Raw genomic sequence first — 18,347 nt, 5'->3', positions numbered from 1 at the left:
CTTTCTAAAAAGACTATTTATTTGTTTGTATTTTACATATGTATATAATTGCATTTGTATTTTCTTTGTTTAGATTGCATTTATATGACTTCATTCTAGTATGGTAATAACTATACATAGCCTTAGAGTGCTACATGCTTTTCTATTTTTATTACCCTACACAGACCAGCCCGCAGCAACCTCCACACATCAGGCTGAAGCAAAGTCCACACACACTAGGCTGCAGCAACCCACAGACCAGCCTGCAGCACCCTCCACACACCAGGCTGAAGCAAAGTACACCCACACTAGGCTGCAGCACCCTCCACAGACCAGCCTGTAGCACCCTTACACACCAGGCTGAAGCAAAGTACACACACACTAGACTGCAGCACCCCACAGACCAGCCTGCAGCACCCTTACACACCAGGCTGAAGCAAACTCCACACACACTAGGCTGCAGCATCCTTCATACCAGCGTGCAGCACCCTCACACACCAGGCTGAAGCAAAGTCCATACACACTAGGCTGCAGCACCCTCCACAGACCAGCCTGCAGCACCCTCCACACACCAGGCTAAAGCAAAGTCCACACACACTAGGCTGCAGCACCCCACAGACCATCCTGCAGCACCCTCACACACGAAGCTGAAGCAAAGTCCATACACACTAGGCTGCAGCACCCTCCACGGACCAGACTGCAGTACCCTCCACACACCAGGCTGAAGCAAAGTCCACACATACTAGGCTGCAGCAACCCACAGACCAGCCTGCAGCACGCTTCACACACCAGGCTAAAGCAAAGTCCACACACACTAGGCTGCAGCACCCCACAGACCAGCCTGCAGCACCCTCACACACGAAGCTGAAGCAAAGTCCATACACACTAGACTGCAGCACCCGACACACTAGACTGCAGCACCCGACAGACCAGCCTGCAGCACCCTCACACACGAAGCTAAAGCAAAGTCCATACACACTAGGCTGCAGCACCCTCCACAGACCAGCCTGCAGCACCCTCCACACACCAGGCTAAAGCAAAGTCCACACACACTAGGCTGCAGCACCCCACAGACCATCCTGCAGCACCCTCACACACGAAGCTGAAGCAAAGTCCATACACACTAGGCTGCAGCACCCTCCACGGACCAGACTGCAGTACCCTCCACACACCAGGCTGAAGCAAAGTCCACACATACTAGGCTGCAGCAACCCACAGACCAGCCTGCAGCACGCTTCACACACCAGGCTAAAGCAAAGTCCACACACACTAGGCTGCAGCACCCCACAGACCAGCCTGCAGCACCCTCACACACGAAGCTGAAGCAAAGTCCATACACACTAGACTGCAGCACCCGACACACTAGACTGCAGCACCCGACAGACCAGCCTGCAGCACCCTCACACACGAAGCTAAAGCAAAGTCCATACACACTAGGCTGCAGCACCCTCCACAGACCAGCCTGCAGCACCCTCCACACACCAGGCTAAAGCAAAGTCCACACACACTAGGCTGCAGCACCCCACAGACCATCCTGCAGCACCCTCACACACGAAGCTGAAGCAAAGTCCATACACACTAGGCTGCAGCACCCTCCACGGACCAGACTGCAGTACCCTCCACACACCAGACTGAAGCAAAGTCCACACATACTAGGCTGCAGCAACCCACAGACCAGCCTGCAGCACGCTTCACACACCAGGCTAAAGCAAAGTCCACACACACTAGGCTGCAGCACCCCACAGACCAGCCTGCAGCACCCTCACACATGAAGCTGAAGCAAAGTCCATACACACTAGACTGCAGCACCCGACACACTAGACTGCAGCACCCGACAGACCAGCCTGCAGCACCCTCACACACGAAGCTAAAGCAAAGTCCATACACACTAGGCTGCAGCACCCTCCACAGACCAGACTGCAGCACTCGCCAAACACTAGGTTGCAGCACATGCCACACAAACTTGGCTTTCGCCCCTCACACACCAAACAACATCATTTGCCACACTCCCGCTGCAGCACATTTCACAGACCAGGCTGCAGTCCCATCAGAGCCTGGAAAACACCACATGGCACACACCGTCTGCAGCGCCAGTCCTACCACATTCCACCCCGAGGAAGCCCCCTCCACTCCAGTCCGCAGCACCGGGCTGTGCACCCTCCCACCCACACCGGAAGAGAAGTGCTTAAGACCGTTTCAGGACAGGGACAGCTCCGATGGTGCAAGTCTGAAATACTGTGCCCCCCTCCTCTGGAGCTCCCAGCTCACCTTCTGCACCCTACAGACACCACACTTCCGGCGATGCACCCTCTGATCCACTCACCGACCCACACCCGCCACCTACCCACCCCCATCTGCCACTGCTCGCCCAGGTCTCACTGACAGATGCGAAAGGCTGCGGTCTCACCTCAGAAAACCAGACAGGGCGCCTCCCGCAGCTCTAGCACCTCCAGCTGCACAGCTCTCAGTGACAGGATCCGGCTCTGTCAGAGCGCTATATGCATCTCCTTGGTTACAGCAGCTGTCTCCATCAGGGCGCTATACGCATCTCCTTGGTTACACAGCTGTCTCCATCGGGGCGCTACAGGCATCTCCTTAGTTACGGCAGCTGCCTCCATCAGGGCGCTATATGCAGTAACTTAGTTACGGCAGCTGTCTCCATCAGGGCGCTATATGCAGTTCCTTACTTACGGCAGCTGTTTCCATCAGGGCGCAATATGCCGCTCCTTAGGTACGACAGGTGCCTTATACGTAACCCATGGGTTAAAAGAGACGTCTCTCGGAGATCGCGGACTGAGGATCCTCTCTTTAGAGGCACCCTGGGATGAGATTGCGCCACTAATGCATGCAGCCTCTCCAGTCCAGTGGCTGTCTCTCACAGGCCTCTGTCTCTAGTCCTGAGGTACATGCTTCCTCTCTTAGGACAGTGCGCACAGCTCCCAGAAAGAGGAGGTGTCCCCCCAAGGCGGTGTCTGTAGCGCCTCGTGAACAGGCTCCAGGCGCTCGAGGCTAGTCCCTGGGATCTCTGTGCCTTCAGTACAGCCTTCAGTGCAGTGTGGTGACTGCTGCTAGCACTCATTCAGCACAGTCCCACCTACAAGTTCTGCTTCCCGCCGAAAGGCATCTGTTGCTCAGATTCCCTCAGGTCAGCCCCGGACACAGGTTGGGTCCCTTACAGGTTTTGTCTGCACGCCCGGTCCTTTCAGGGCAACACCCAGTCAAAGGTTATGTTTTTCGCATCATGTCCTTTGCAGTTTATGTCCTGTTGTCCCACCCTTCGGGTGCAGGTTTGTGCCTGTCACAGGATGGGGTCTCCTGCGGGGCGGATACAGGTTCTGTCTCTTACTGGATGGTGTGTCCTGCAGGGCGCCCGTGGGTTACAGGTTCAGTCTCGCACAGGATTGCTGCTCGGGCAGTTCAACCCCCGACGAAAGGTTCTCCCTCTCTGGCTCGGTCAGTGCCTCGCTCAAGTGCAGGCCTCGTCCACCCCGACGGGCTCGGTGTGCGCACCAGCAGCGTGGACAAGTTCCATCTCCAAAGGGTGGGGTGGACAGGCGTCCGCTCTCCAAGGGTGGGGTGGACAGGCTCCCTCTCTCTCCAAGGGTGGTGTGAAGACGCTCCCTCTCTCAAAGGGTGGGGGTGGACAGGCTCCCTCTCTCAAAGGGTGGGGGTGGACAGGCTCTCGTTCTTCAAGGGAGGGTTGGACAGGTTTCGGCTCTTTCTAAATGGTACGGGTAGGCTCCCGCTTTCCAGGCGCGGGATGGACAGGCTGCCCCTCTACAACGTTGGTGTGGACAAACTGCAGCTTTCCTTGGCTGGTCTGGGCAGGCTCCCGCTGTGCAAGGTCGGTACGAGCTGGCTGTTGCTCTCCAATGGTGGTATGGGCAAGCTCCTGCTTTCCAAGGGGGGTAAGGGCAGGCTCCTGGGGTGGTATGGGCAGGCCCCTGCTCTCCACGGGTGGTATGGGCAGACTCCTGGGGTGGTATGGGCAGGCCCCTGCTCCCCAAGGGTGGTATTGGCAGGCCCCTGCTCTCCAAGGGTGGTATGGGCAGGCTCCTGGGGTGGTATGGGCAGGCCCCTGCTCTCCCATGCAATGTCCGCTTCTCCCAGCACAGCCTCGGAGCTCACGTAGCCTGCACGGAAGAGATGCTCGGGTTGCCAGTCTCCAACAAAGGTGTATTTCCATGGCAACCAGTCACCATAGCCCGTGCTCTCCCGGGATACGGCCGAGCTCAGACGTCACCACCAGCGGCGGCAGCGGGGCTGGGCATGCGTAAATAGCCATTTAAATGACAGGACTAAAAGTGAATACAGAGCACCCTGTTCCGCCTGTGGCCGAGGAGAAGATGTTGTTGCACTGGTCCAGGGACCCGGGGGGTGAGGGGGCGGGGGGTGCTGGCGAGGTTCACGCCATCCATCTTCTTTCAGCCAACATGAGAGTGGCTCTAGTGGGTGGGCACCGTGAGATGTACCCTCACACAGAGTGAGCTCCCTGGGCAGTGCAGTACAGAAAAGTGTGTGGATTCTGTGGGCCAGTGGCCCAACAGCGTAGGTTGCATGGACCCCCTCATGCAGGGAAGGCTCCAGGGGAATGTGTCCACTTCTACCAGCTGCTGCAAAATTTGCAGATTTAACACAAATAATAGTTTCTAGCTAAAACAGATCAAAAGTGCTTGAAAATTCAACCAGCACATGTTGGAGGGTAAATGTTAGTAATGTTTTTAGTGCACCAAAAGTCAGCATTAGGTAACATTTATATTCATGTTTAAAAGCCTGACCTAGCAAAAATGCTGCGCTAACACGTATTTTAGAAGTATACACGTTTATAATTATGGCAGACATTGTGCCTACCAGAACTGACAAAGTGCTAATATAGAACAATGCTGAAATATATTTTACTCATTAGAAAGAATTAATGTTAGTAGAAATGAAGTTGATTTATAATGATTTATGGATTAAATAGTATATAGTTACATGTGTGCAGAAAAATAAATGCACATCACTGTCATACTTAATGTGATGTCTTAAAGATTGCAATCATTATGAAAATGTTTTTCCATATTTCAATTACATATTATTAATGCTGAATTCATAAGTTTGCATAATGTGTGTTTTATTAATGACAATATTAATGCATAGTATTTGTTGGCCTGAAGTCTTCATATTTGCAGGCTCAAAACATGTTAAATCATTTCTTTCCTTCTAACATGTATTTTTCCACTAGGTTGTTTCACATGATTAGTAGAGAGTACTATTGTATTATGAGTAAGTTTTACCCTGCGGTGTCCTTGGATGTTTCAACATTAGAACATGACGACTGAAAGGAGAGTAGTGCTATTGTTTAAAAGACTTTATCTCGTGAGAAAGGAGAAAAGCGCCTTGTGCCAAGGGAAGGAACGTGGATTGCAACAAGTGATGTATAAATTGCTAAACTATTGGAGTCACATGGAAAGGAGAGATGACTTCACACCTTAACACTGAAGGATGCTGCAAATTTGACTTGTGCTTTAATTTTTATTGGCTATAGCCCCTTTTGCGTAAAACCGATATGAGTAATTCTAAGGGAAGGATTTGTACATTTTAGTGGAAGTCCACTTTTGAGCCTTGTTCTGTTAACTTGTCCCTTTGGACGTTTCTTGATTTCCGTATGCTCTGCACTCTTCCCCCCGATGGTGCTTCTAAAGGACTTTGCTGATGATCTACATGTTTTGCTGATGAAACTGAATTGAATGCTGAACCTGTACATGATGGAGAGGGTCAATGTGCTTCCCTGTACATGATGGAGAGGGTAAATGTGGATGATGGAGAGGGTCAATGTGGCCCCCTGTACATGATGGAGAGGGTCAATGTGCTTCACTGTACATGATGGAGAGGGTCAATGTGCTTTCATGTACATGATGGAGAGGGTCAATGTGCTCCCCTGTACATGATGGAGAGGGTAAATGTGGATGATGGAGAGGGTCAATGTGGTCCCCTGTACATGATGGAGAGGGTCAATGTGCTTCCCTGTACATGATGGAGAGGGTCAATGTGCTTCTCTCTACATGATGGAGAGGGTCAATGTGCTTCTCTCTACATGATGGAGAGGGTCAATGTGCTTCCCTGTACATGATGGAGAGGGTCAATGTGCTTCCCTGTACATGATGGAGAGGGTCAATGTGCTTCTCTCTACATGATGGAGAGGGTCAATGTGCTCCCCTGTACATGACAGAGAGGGTCAATGTGCTTCCCTGTACATGATGGAGAGGGTCAATGTGTCACTGAACTTTCCAATATGCCAAGTGCTGCTAAGTATATAAGGTGCTCCCCAATGTGTGAGGGTGATGCTCAACATATCTGGGTGCTTTTCAGTTTGTGGGGGTGTTGCTTAATATAATAGGGTGCTTTTCAATTTGTGAGGGTGCTGCTCAATAGAATAGGGTGTTTTTCGGTTTGGGGGTTGCTGCTCAATATAATAGGGTGCCTTTAAATAGGTGAGGGTGCCGCTCAATATAATAGGGTGCTTTTCAATATGCGGGGTACTGTTCAATAAATTAGGGTGCCTTTAAATATGTGCGGGTGCTCCTCAATATAACAGGGTGCTTTTCAATTTGTGAGAGTGCCGCTCAATATACCAGGGATGCATTCCATAAAGGGAGGGGGCGTGTGCCCCCCTCCCGAGCTATTATAGGCCCAGGGAAGCCCATCCCCTGGGCAGAAATGTCCCCAAAAAAATAAAGGGAGTGGGGCGCCCACAGGCCCCTTTCCAGAGCCTGCAAAGCCCTTGAGGACCCCATGTCTCGGGCTGATTATTTAAAAAAAGGGGCGGGGTCCATGCAGCCTCCCTCGCTGAGCCTTTTAATGGTCCTGAGGACCCCATATCCTGAGGCCGGCTCATTTATTGTGTCCCGTGGAACCCATCCCCAGGATGCAGCAGTTTCCCTGCTCACACTATCGTGGGCTAGAAAACATGTGTTTGCTCCCGTCTTTTAAACCTCCCGCAAATGAAAGTAATCACTGGGGGTCTTATTTGCAAGGCCTTTGCACCCCCTTAGCGCCGCAATAGCGTACATTTTTTGACTCTAAGGTGGATTTTCTGCTGCGCCATATTTACAAAGTGGTGCAATGCTTGCATTGCGCCACTTTGCAACCCCTTGTGCCACAATATGCCTGCGTCCGGCATAATGTATGCAAGGGGGAGCGTTCCGGCGCAGGTAGGCCTTAAAAAATGGCGCAGTGAAATTTACAACATTTCACTGCACCATTTTTTGCATCATTTTTAACACCTTCTCAGAGCTGGTGTTAAAACGACGCACCCATTATATTCAACGGGCCTCCCTGTGATCTGCTGCACTAGCATCAACATTTTTGACACTACTGCAGCAAAATGCCACAATAGCATCAAACATTTTGACGCTAATGTGCTAACGACCAGCATGGAGCACCGTTTCATAAATATGGAACAACCATGGTGTCGTGAGGTGCCGGTAGGGGGGTGCTCAAGAAAAGTGGCGCATCACAGCTGATGCGCCACTTTCTTGTAAATATGCCCCTACGTCTGCTCCCAGTCAGCGGGAGACTCAAAAATGCTCCCACCAGATGGGAGAAGAGTTGAGTTCTGTTTCCATGCCTTGCACGGATGCAGGCAGGGAAACGGGAACCCATATTGCCCATGCCTCGGCGGAGCAGCGTAAATAGCTGCTTCCTACGGACGGGAGGGAAGCTGGCTCGGGCCATGGGGGCCCTGACCCCGCAGCCCCCAAAGTGTTGGTCGCTGGGCACCGGGACACCCATCTATAATTGATGTGGGCCCGGGTCCTCAGATCAAAATAGGCTAGTGGAGGTTGTTCACTTTTCCCATTAAAAAAAACGTATGACACTGGGGGATGGGGTACCGCGGGGAGGTAGGTTGCTCGACCCCTCCTCCTTTTATTTACCTTTCAGCCCAGTAGGATAAGGTCCCCGGATGTTAATTAGGCTCAGGGAGGGGGGTCCCGTGCCCCCTCACTTTATTACTCAGCCCCAGGAGATGGAGCCTTTCCAATCTTGATTAAAATCAGAAAATGAAGTAAAACTAGCATTTATTATAAATAATTAAATTACTTTTAACCAGTTCCATACATCACTTTAAGTTACTTTAGTACATAATAAAAATATATATATTTTTTGACTTAAGGAGGAAAATGTTGTTTTTAACTTAAATTTCAGAATAATAGTTTTATTTTAATATACGCGAAATAATGTATTTTTTTTCCATTCAAAAGTTATTAATGCTATAACTTTTGATATTGTTCGACATTTAAAATAAAAAGTGTAATTAATTAACACGAATAAACATAAAACTTTTAAACTTTTCCCTAAACCTTAGTATGAAGAGATCTCTTCCCAGATAAGAGAGGTCTCTGCCAAATATGCAGAACTTAAAATACGGTTGTAAAGTCATTATCAGTAGTAACTTAATGGACGCATTTCACATTTTTACTGACTCCTCACTCTATTTCAGGGGGTGGCAACATGTAAGTCTACACTTTTGAGGGAGTTTTAATTCCTAAATGCTGAATAGTCAAAAGTATTAAAATTACCCAAAAGTGTAAAAGTAAATATACCTGTATTAAATCTACACATGTAGATTTACCTTTGTGAAGAGGGCTCAGAATGTGTTGGGAACAACATTCACTTTTAGAGCATATCTGCTGTGGAGAGATGGTTCTTGATAAAACATAATGATTCACCATGAAAAAAATTACAATAAATCATATGCACTTGTGACAAAGAAAACGGTGCATTTGTTTAACATAAAATTATAGGCTTGTGCACAATTGTGGGCAATATGCACAAATACTTGCAAAGAAAAACTATTTTGGCACCCCTCTCTGCTCTGCCTTATTGAATTCATGAGCATGATTCCTCTTGTGCCCTGACACCGGGTTTTGGGAAGAGGCTGGGAGGACTTTACCTGGGATAAGGAGCGTGCAAAGTTGAAAAAGGTTTTTTTCTTGAGATTTGCAAATTTCTATAGAACTTTTTTGAACTTTGCAATTTTGCAAAGTTTTATGCATTGCTGCATTCGTGGTAGAAGCTTGACTTTTCTGACATACTATGTTATGCATTGCCGTATCGAATAGTAAAATGGTTCTACATAAGATATACTCAGTGGCATAACATTAGCCCCCGGAGCCCCCAGGGTGGGGGGGAGGAACAGTACACTGTGCACAGGCAGAGGGCCCCTGGCCTGAGAGCTCCTGACTGGGTCCGGAGGGTGGTCCCTTCATGTACTTGGCAGGGGGCCCCCCTCAAGAACCTTTATGCCTCTGGATATACTTTGACAATGACAGTAGTTGTTTTAAAGTATGGTCAGCAGATGCTCTTCCTCTGCCCTCTAGGGTGAAAATCACCAAAAATTAGCTGTGGTCTAACATCATATTTTGTGATGCAGAAACAAGCTTCCAAAGTTTATTTCTGCAAAACAGAAGATCAATGGCTCTGATACACAGGAAACTTTCCCCTTAGGAGGTACTGATTATTTTCCTTTATGGGTTTGGAAAGAGTAAAAAATATTTAATGATCTGATAAACACATCTCATAATTCACAGCAAAGCTTTTCAGGGATAAAGCTAATGTGGTAACTTTGTAAGACCTTTTTACACAGAAAAAAACGTAATACTGAACCTGCCTTCAGCTATTTGTCCATTTCTGCAAAAAATCGCCAGCTTTCCAGGCAGGAAAATCTATTTTGGTGGTTATTTAGGGGGATTTGCACAAGCGTTCACGCGGCTCTGTCCAATTTAGTGCTGTGCCCGCTGTTTTTTAAAAAAAGGGTAAGTATATTGATACAATGCCTTACCCTGATTTGCTCCACTCAAGCACTCGAGCAAAACCTCAAGAAATAACCCCTTAGATATGTCACCAGACATGATCCCTGATAGTGGACTCAAGCAAACATTGTTTGATTCTAGCCCAGGGAGTTGTAATCCTACCTAAGTATTTGCTAAACCAGCTAGAGGAGAGCCTAAGATTATCTGTAGGCCTCTTGGCACTCACATGTTTCAGACAAACCTCTAATGTACCTCAAACACAATCTCAATCAGCAATTATGTATAAAATTGCTTAATTTATTGATCTGCTGGTATGAAGTGAGATTGATCAATATAAATCAGAGCAGCTGCATCTGTGCAGCAAAGAAGGACCGCATTATGCACAATGCTTGGCTAAATTATGTGGGAAGGAAGGGCAAATTGTATGGCAAACTATGCGACATATTCTGCGGCAATGTCAGAAACCTAGTTTGCACACTAACACACATTGACAGAAAATAAATCTAAATGATAGGAAAATGTGCAGGCTTCAAACGAAAGAAAACTATACACATTCAGCAGCTCTTATTTAAAATGTGATTCATTTAATAATACAATAATTTGATTTTCCATGGAAGCATAGGAAAAAGGAAATTTATTAACAATGTCCTTTCTATCTCATAGAGTAAAATAGTTTGTATAAAATATATACAACGTTGCATTCATTAGAAAGATACCTACGTGAACACATCTTCCAAAAAAGTTTGTCTCTTTAATTCTGAATATCCCAAATGATGTTGTTCTAGACTTGCCCTCAGTTTTGGGTTGTCCCTGTGTTCACATGATACCATCTTTCCCAGTAATAAATAGTTTTAACAAACTGTATTTCAAAATACCCATTTCATATATATGCATCTCACTAGAATACCCATTAGGATATAAAATATCAGACCCTTAAAAAAGCTATATGTTTGGGATTGTTTTACATTCTGACTACAGGATGTCATATACACCAATATTCAAACATACCATTTTAATGACAAATAACTCTACCAAATTACATTTAAAGCATGGATGTTTTTGTTCTTTTCCTGCTGTAGACAAAAGCACTTTCCAAGTTCAATCAATTGGGGATTTTAACTTCTACTGACATGACATAGATGAGTTTAAATATGTATACATATTCATTCCGATTATCTTTGTGTTTCAATCAATTAAATCACTACTTTTTCTATAGAAATATAATCCGAAAAAGTCCCAAATACAATAAATACAGAGACATAACTTTTCAAAATCATTGAATTATGGACATGCTCCGCCGACTCCAAGAGCCCACAGCAAGACAGACAGCCAAGTCGTACAACATTTGCTGGAACAATTGCAGGAAGCATAATGCAGGTCTACATTGAGTAAAATTGAATTTCTCAAATATGAGATTTAAAAACCTTTTAAAAAATGAGGATAAAATACCCATAAAACTGTAATGTTCAATACTGATTGAGCCTACCTCTCATCGCACAGGCTCACACCTGCATTTTCTGAACCAAATTGGCCAAGAAGAAAGCACAAGATTTGGGCACACAGTGCCTATCCTAAATCTGGCCAGAAATGATCATTCCCATGAGTTATGGGTGTGTTATAAATATGGTCTATCCCGTTGCAGGTTTATAATATAAAATTTTGCCTTAGCACTGGTTTCGCTAATTGGAAAAGTTCAGTGTCCAGCTGCCTATGCTCTAAAAAAGTATTCTTCACCAAATGTTATCGCGCTTTACTATGAAGCATGAATTATTGAATAGAGATAGTCTCCCCAACTCATACAAGATCGCCTAAATATAAGACTGCCAGGGTATGTCATGCATTTATTGCTAGCTAGGCAATGAAGAATAATGCTTTGGTTTAGTTGAGCATACAACCCACTAAAATAGAGCTAAGTCTGGTTATGTACAACATGAACAATGAGGAGGCTAAAACACAGCCTTGCCACACTCCTCTCGGTAAGTGCACAGAAAGTTTGCCATTACAACCAAGCCTAATGTTAACTGTAAGGTCCATGTGTAAAGCAGGCAAGAAATCCACAATCAGGATGCCAAGGCCTAGGTTCAGTGCTTAATTTGTGCTTGTTGGTTTCGGTGCGGAGCAATGGGACATATTTTTGAGGGCCAGGGCTTATTTTTCTGCGTAAAGCATTTGCTGCGAGCAAAAGACACATATGGGAAAGATGGAGGAAGGGATAAACGAAAAAGCGTCACAAAGGGAGAAAGCAGAAAGCTGCTAGAGTGAGCTGAAGGGGCAGGGAGTGGCTGTGAATGGATTGAAGAGGCCCGAGATGGCTTCAGGATTACGCTGCCTCATTATTCCGTATTCCCACCTTTAATTGCAGCAGCCGCATGTTTAAGAAGAGGGCTTTGGGCACCGGCACATTTTTATTTACAAATTAAGCACTGCCTAGGTCCACCAGGTATCTCCAGAGCGTAAGAGCATACAACACAATTAAAGGCACTGGATTGGTCCATGATGGTGAGGTACAGTAGGCAGCCTTTTGCCAAGGTATACCACCCAATGATAAGGTGAAAATAAAGCATTGCTCGGCTGTACAAATTCCTTCACAGAAACCCTATTGAGAGCCGTATAGGATTTCATTGCCTTTAGCCCAGTCCATTGTCTCTATTTTATTTACCGCTGATAATGTAAATACCACCAGACAGCCATAAAGGTGTCACATTAAAAATAGATTTAGTCCTCACTTAAAGACCTTCAGATTAAATGGACAGTTTTCTTCTTAAATTAATGGTGCATTACCTTTCAGTTGACAAGATTCACATGACTTTCTCAATTCACCAAGAGATATAGCATTCCCACGCATCCACCCATGTTTTTTTGGTGCATTCCAAGATTTACTAAGGCGGGTAAACCTGGGAATGCGTCAAAATGCTACAATTTCCAAGCTGAGCCGTAACAAGGAGATGTGTTTTTTTCTTCTGCTTTTTCCCTCTTACTACTGGTTTTGATGCAGCACAGTGAAGCATGCTGACCTTCTGTGTTGGGCCAAATGTTGATAAATCCAGACTGGAGATTTGTATATTTTGGATTTTTGAAATTAGAACCCAGGTGACACTATAAAGCTACATCACTTAGCTCTATTTTACATCTTCAATGGTAATACAACTAACATCAAAATATAAGCACAGCGGGGCCGCCCAATGTATTCAGCAACATTGCTTTAATCACTAACGAGACATCATAGCGCATAGCAGTAGGCTCTTTCATTAACAAGTTTCTATAAAGTACTACTGAGAAAGGAGTCAAGTGGCTTTCAAATGTATTAAAATCCATGATTTACATCATCACGTGTTCTATCTGCTGCCTAAATCACCTCATCAAAGTTTTTACTTTATTAAGTTTTCTAAAGACTTCCTGTAATCTCTCCATATCTCAAATGTGACAATGTAGAAACACAACCACTCAAATTAACTGTACAAACATCATAAAATAAATATCAGCATGTTATCATTCATGTTCATTAATCAATATCTAAGTGTGATTATTGGCTGCAGACATCCTTAAATTAAGTCTATAACAGTTAAGTGTACCCCTGGATGAGAATGTATGAAGGTAAGATGAAATGTAGAATCTCTCAAGTATTTCCCCTTTCACACCTCTAAGGACATAGATCTAGTCTTACAAAGGGCTGTTATGAAGTTTCAGAATTAAATCGGTCCACTAGAAAGCACATTACTATCTATAAGTAAAAAAAATAATGTAGGGGCCCAATGTCTGAAGAGACTGGTTGCAAGGATTGGTCACCAACTATGCACCGACCTTTTGCGACCAGTTTTCAGTTTTTTGATGCGACCCGTGTGCTTATGAGTTACATTACAAAATTTACAGTGGGAGGGTGTCACAGAAAGACCTCCGTAATAAATATTAGTCACTATTAGTGATGGCCGGTGACTGGCTACAAACATAGGGATGGTGACCTGCAAAGTATCTGCAGACCTCCATCCTTGTCTTTGCATTCCCAAATGGGATTTTGTTTAAAAAAAAGCAGCCTGTGTTCAATAAAGGAATCAGAGCTGCCTTAAAAACAGTGACATTATGGCGCATACGGGAGGGAGCATAGGAACACTACCTGCTCCCCACGACCCCGAGCTCACCCAACATGGGGCCTGGTAACAAGTCTGGCGGTCCAAAGACCGGCAGACTCGCGGTGATGGTTGGACAATCGCACTCCAGGTGGTCTGACTGACACATTACGACCCGGGCAGTCGGACCGCCAGGGGACCACTGTCATCGCCGGGAAAATGTTTCCCGATGGGCTGACAGCGGGCAGATTTGTAGACAGCCACGGCGGTGCTGAATTCAGCACCGCCGTGCTGATCATGACTGTTTCCATAAGGCTTTCCATGGCGGGAACCCTGCCATGGAAAGGCTGGTGAAAACACAGTGCACAAGGCCACAGGAGGCCCCCTGAACTAGCTCCCTCGGAATGTGCACTTTCTGCTTTGTAGGCAATACCATTCTGAGGGTGCTAGTGTGCTAAGGTATTGGCCTCGACTCCCTTAAGGGAGCCAAGGCCAATACTGTAGTACTGTTTCCCTCTGGTTTGACCAGCAGGAACAGGATAATATGATGTTCCCGTCGGTGAGCCCGGCGGGAACATCGTAGTACAACCAGGGGAAGTGGCAGCCGGTATGACGGCTGTCTCCTCCCTGCAGCTTTGGTGGTCAGAGTTTCCCGACCGCCAAAGTCATAATGAGCCCCATAATTCCCAAAGGAGAAGCTGTCAAACTCCTCCTTTGAGGGGCCTATAACTTTCTGATGGTTTGTATACTGTTACAAATCATTGATACATACCATAGCGATTTGCAAATAGGAGGGACCCTCAATTCATACCACTTCCTAATTATGATTCAGCATGGGTTGGTAAACCTATTTTACTAGTCAGAAATGCTTCCTTGATGTGCAAAATTGATTTACTATATAGTAAAAGCCATTCTGATGTAGCAAATTATGTAATTTTGCAAATTGCAGGGTCTGCAACTACAAAATGGCTTTTTACATCTGGCCCCACGTGGTGTGAGTTTTATCACTTAGTAATCCACTTCCTCAGTATAATCTATGTAGCATCACAGAAAAGATGGCAGTTTATGTATGTTGATACTAATGTGAGGTTACTCATCCCACAGAAAGTATTACCTTTTCAAGGGTATGCGATTTGCATGAAAAACTCAGATGTAGCATACTTTTTACGCACTCAAAATAAGATCAAATAATTTTTATTCAGTGATAGTAAGATGTATGATATGGTATATTTTATCACTTGTAGAACTGCATGCATAACATATTTTATTGTTTGACTCCAAAACAAAATATATGTAGAGACACCACACCTGGGACAAAATAAGTGAATATTTGGGAGTCGTGTATGAAAAGAAGGAGGAGATGGTCTGGTTGACATGCATTATGGAAGTAACACTCACCAAAATAATTCAAATTATTTTGAGAAGTATCACAATACTGCAGTGAGGTGGCCACCATGCTATGAAGCACAAGGCCATGCATAACGATGCTGTACCTTTAAGCAGCTGATTTGGTTTAAATCATGATACAAAATGCACAAGAAAAACAATGTGAACAATTTTGTGAACAAATGAAATGACTTGTCAAGCCCTCTGTTCGGTTGAAAGAATTATTTGTTCTCTGTCAAAGTGGTATTGTACTTAGTGTATAAAGTTGAAAATATTGGATAAAGTTGCCTATAAACGTGTTTTTTTCTGAGTTCTTGAAAAACAAGTAATCTAATTGTAACATTTTAGTTCCTGATAAATATACAAATATAGCATCGAGGATTTCCACTATTAGCGCTGACAGCGTATGATAATCATATGTACATTTTAGAACCTATAATCTTATCAACTAATCTCTCTCTATAATCAGAAACAATCCCCTCAATTTAAAAAATGACACAGCTAAAGGCTTTCAGCATCTGAAGTGCTTTGATTTTAAGAAATGTTGTAAGACTAAATTGTGGTCCCTCCCTCAATGCAAGTTTACAAAATGAAATTTTAATGTGTCAGGAAAGGGAAAACATTTGAATAACAAATGGACAAGGTGACATCTACTGGTTCACATGTTTATGGCTATTACCTTTTGTGTTTGAATAACAGATATCCACGGATACAAACAAGGTAGGATGTGAAGCGATTCATGAAATATTGAATCTGATATTGCTTGGTCTTTTGAAGGAAATGTGTTTCATCTGCTAAACACATGCTGCTCAGGCACTTAGTACAGTTGTATAAGGCAGATGGCTAAGGCGGCAATCAGGTACTGATGGACAGATACGAGGTCTACATATTCTTGGCACATCTCATATACATGATATTGGCTATACTTTTGCATGGCTGAACTTAATATGAGGTGCACCTTAAAGGATGTGTGAAAAGTTCCCATTCTGTAACTAAGATATCCATGTTTTCAGAAAATTCATTTAAGTTAACACACTTGTTAATTTAATTAGATATTTAGTCCTGGAGATTATCTCATATAGACCTATTTATGTCTTGGGATCATTAGAGAAAGTATGTTAATTTATCATAATCTGGTCAGTATTCAGTTCATGCCTCCCTATCTAAATCACAAGGCAAAGCTTGCACTAAAAGTTCTGAAAACAGTGCTTGTGGTATGATATTCCACGGTCAATCTGGATGTCTACTCATTGTATGTAATACTAGATTGGTTGCAGTGGGTTAAGGATGTCTGTTGCATTACAAGTGACAACCAGAAATGTTAACCTCAACATTCAGGAATATGAATATATCTCAACTTAAAGTAAACTTAGTGTTGAAATTATCACTGTTCAAAAACGTAAGCTAATAACTCAATCCAAAATATATCTCACATCATTTATGAATAAATCCATAACACCATGTCATGTTAGCTGGGCTATGTCATAACACTAGAGCAGACCAGAAAAAAGAAGTAAAAAAAATATTTCAGCCAGAATTTGCCATAAAACACACAAAGATACATAATGACATCAATATATAATTCAATGGTACAACATCACTTCTTAAAATTCCATGGGGACCATAAATAACAGAAAATAAAATACAGACATAAAAGTACCTAAATGTCCATGGAATTACACCAAGGCAGGGCACATTTTGAAAATCCTCCCACTGCCTAACAATGCAGTCCATTTTCCTTAAAAGAAAACGGGATGCATTTCAAAAACAAAAATGAAAATGAAAAGCACTGCGACTCGCAATTAGGATGGGAACGCCCCTTCCTACCTGTAACTCGTAAACTTATGTTGCAGTTGGGTAAATAGATTACTGAATCGCAAAATAGGATCTGTACATACCAAAATGCTTTTTTCTTTTCGCAAATGGTTGCGACAAGAAAAATGGTACGTACATCTGGCCCTAAATACTTTTTACTAGAGAAAACCTTTTTCAATCACATCCATCGATCAGTACTATAATTGGGAACAAGCCTGGTTTCCATGATTCTGCCCTCTTTATAAACATGAATATTTAAACATGAAATATGTTTCATACAAAACTAATTAAACTGACACCCTGCTTTAGAGTTTGGAGAATGAGTTTCTCCATCACATACGTAACAGGTATCCTCTCCACCTTATTACAAGTGCATTATATTCTATGGCACTTGTAATAAGGCGGGCAGAATATCCTTCACATGATAATCAATAATGAGAATGTTGCATTTGGTTAAGCTTGTTTTGACTGTGAGCTACATGCTAGAAAATCATTACAAGCAGTGTCAAATACTTTAAACCTACAATGAGGTGCTTCACGAATAACACAAGTAGCAGAAATTACTGTTTGCATCTGGTCTCTACTTTAATTCAAGTGTAAGCCCCTCTTTTAATAAAAGGTGTGCGCCAGTATACAGTGATGTGCCGTTGTTACTCTCATCCTCACATACTTTTACACGAATTTCCAGGGCTGCTGAGAGAAGGCCCGCAATCGTCTGATGATTTGCATATGATTAGCACAGGTAATGCTTCAAGTCCTAGGCAGTCAATTAGATTTTTATAACAGATGACTGGCTCCCTAGGAATTTGGCTAAGCAAAAATCATATGTTATGATTTGTTGTGATCATTGGAAGCATCAAATCCTTTATTGTCTGTCAGAAATATAAAATTATAATATTGAACAGCGAAATCATGCGTAAGACTAAGGTATCCAGCAGGATATACAACACTTCAAGACTGATTATGGAGTTCATTAGATCACATCAGCACTAGTGCTTTCTGTAAGCGGTGCAGTGATAATCTACAAAGAGAGACATAGTTGGGGCGAAGTACAACCGACGGAATATAAACACCCATGGCCGAGTTGATATTTTAAGGGGGGCAACCAAGAAAGTTACATTTAGGCAAAGATAATTCGTCCACGGCACCTCAGACCACAAATAGGGACTCTGTTGACATTTTTGCTTCGTTGAGTTTTTCAAGGCATCTCAACAGGACAAACAGCATTCTAGAGGTTTAAGGAGAAATGGATAAAAAAATCTCCTGAAAGGCACAATTCTTTTCAGGGTCTTAAGATAACATTTTGAAT

At 44.1% G+C, this 18,347-nt stretch overlaps 1 protein-coding gene across 3 annotated transcripts in view; it reads right to left on the bottom strand.

The window, feature by feature from the left end:
• FAM131A (family with sequence similarity 131 member A) overlaps nt 1-18,347 on the bottom strand; it is a 365,236-nt gene that overhangs the window by 140,021 nt on the left and 206,868 nt on the right. The window contains exon 1 of one of the 3 annotated variants that reach the window (XM_069212984.1): nt 2,387-4,149. The exons of the other annotated variants lie outside the window; for them this stretch is intronic. The gene's annotated coding sequence lies outside the window, so the exon portion shown is untranslated. Of the gene's footprint in view, nt 1-2,386; nt 4,150-18,347 lie in introns of those variants that run through there. 3 annotated transcript variants of the gene reach the window in all.

The sequence above is a fragment of the Pleurodeles waltl genome, chromosome 11 (assembly GCF_031143425.1).
Source record: "Pleurodeles waltl isolate 20211129_DDA chromosome 11, aPleWal1.hap1.20221129, whole genome shotgun sequence".
NCBI lineage: Eukaryota > Metazoa > Chordata > Amphibia > Caudata > Salamandridae > Pleurodeles > Pleurodeles waltl.
The sequence above is the reverse complement of the archived record's forward strand: the minus strand, read 5'-3'. Positions and strand labels throughout refer to the sequence as shown.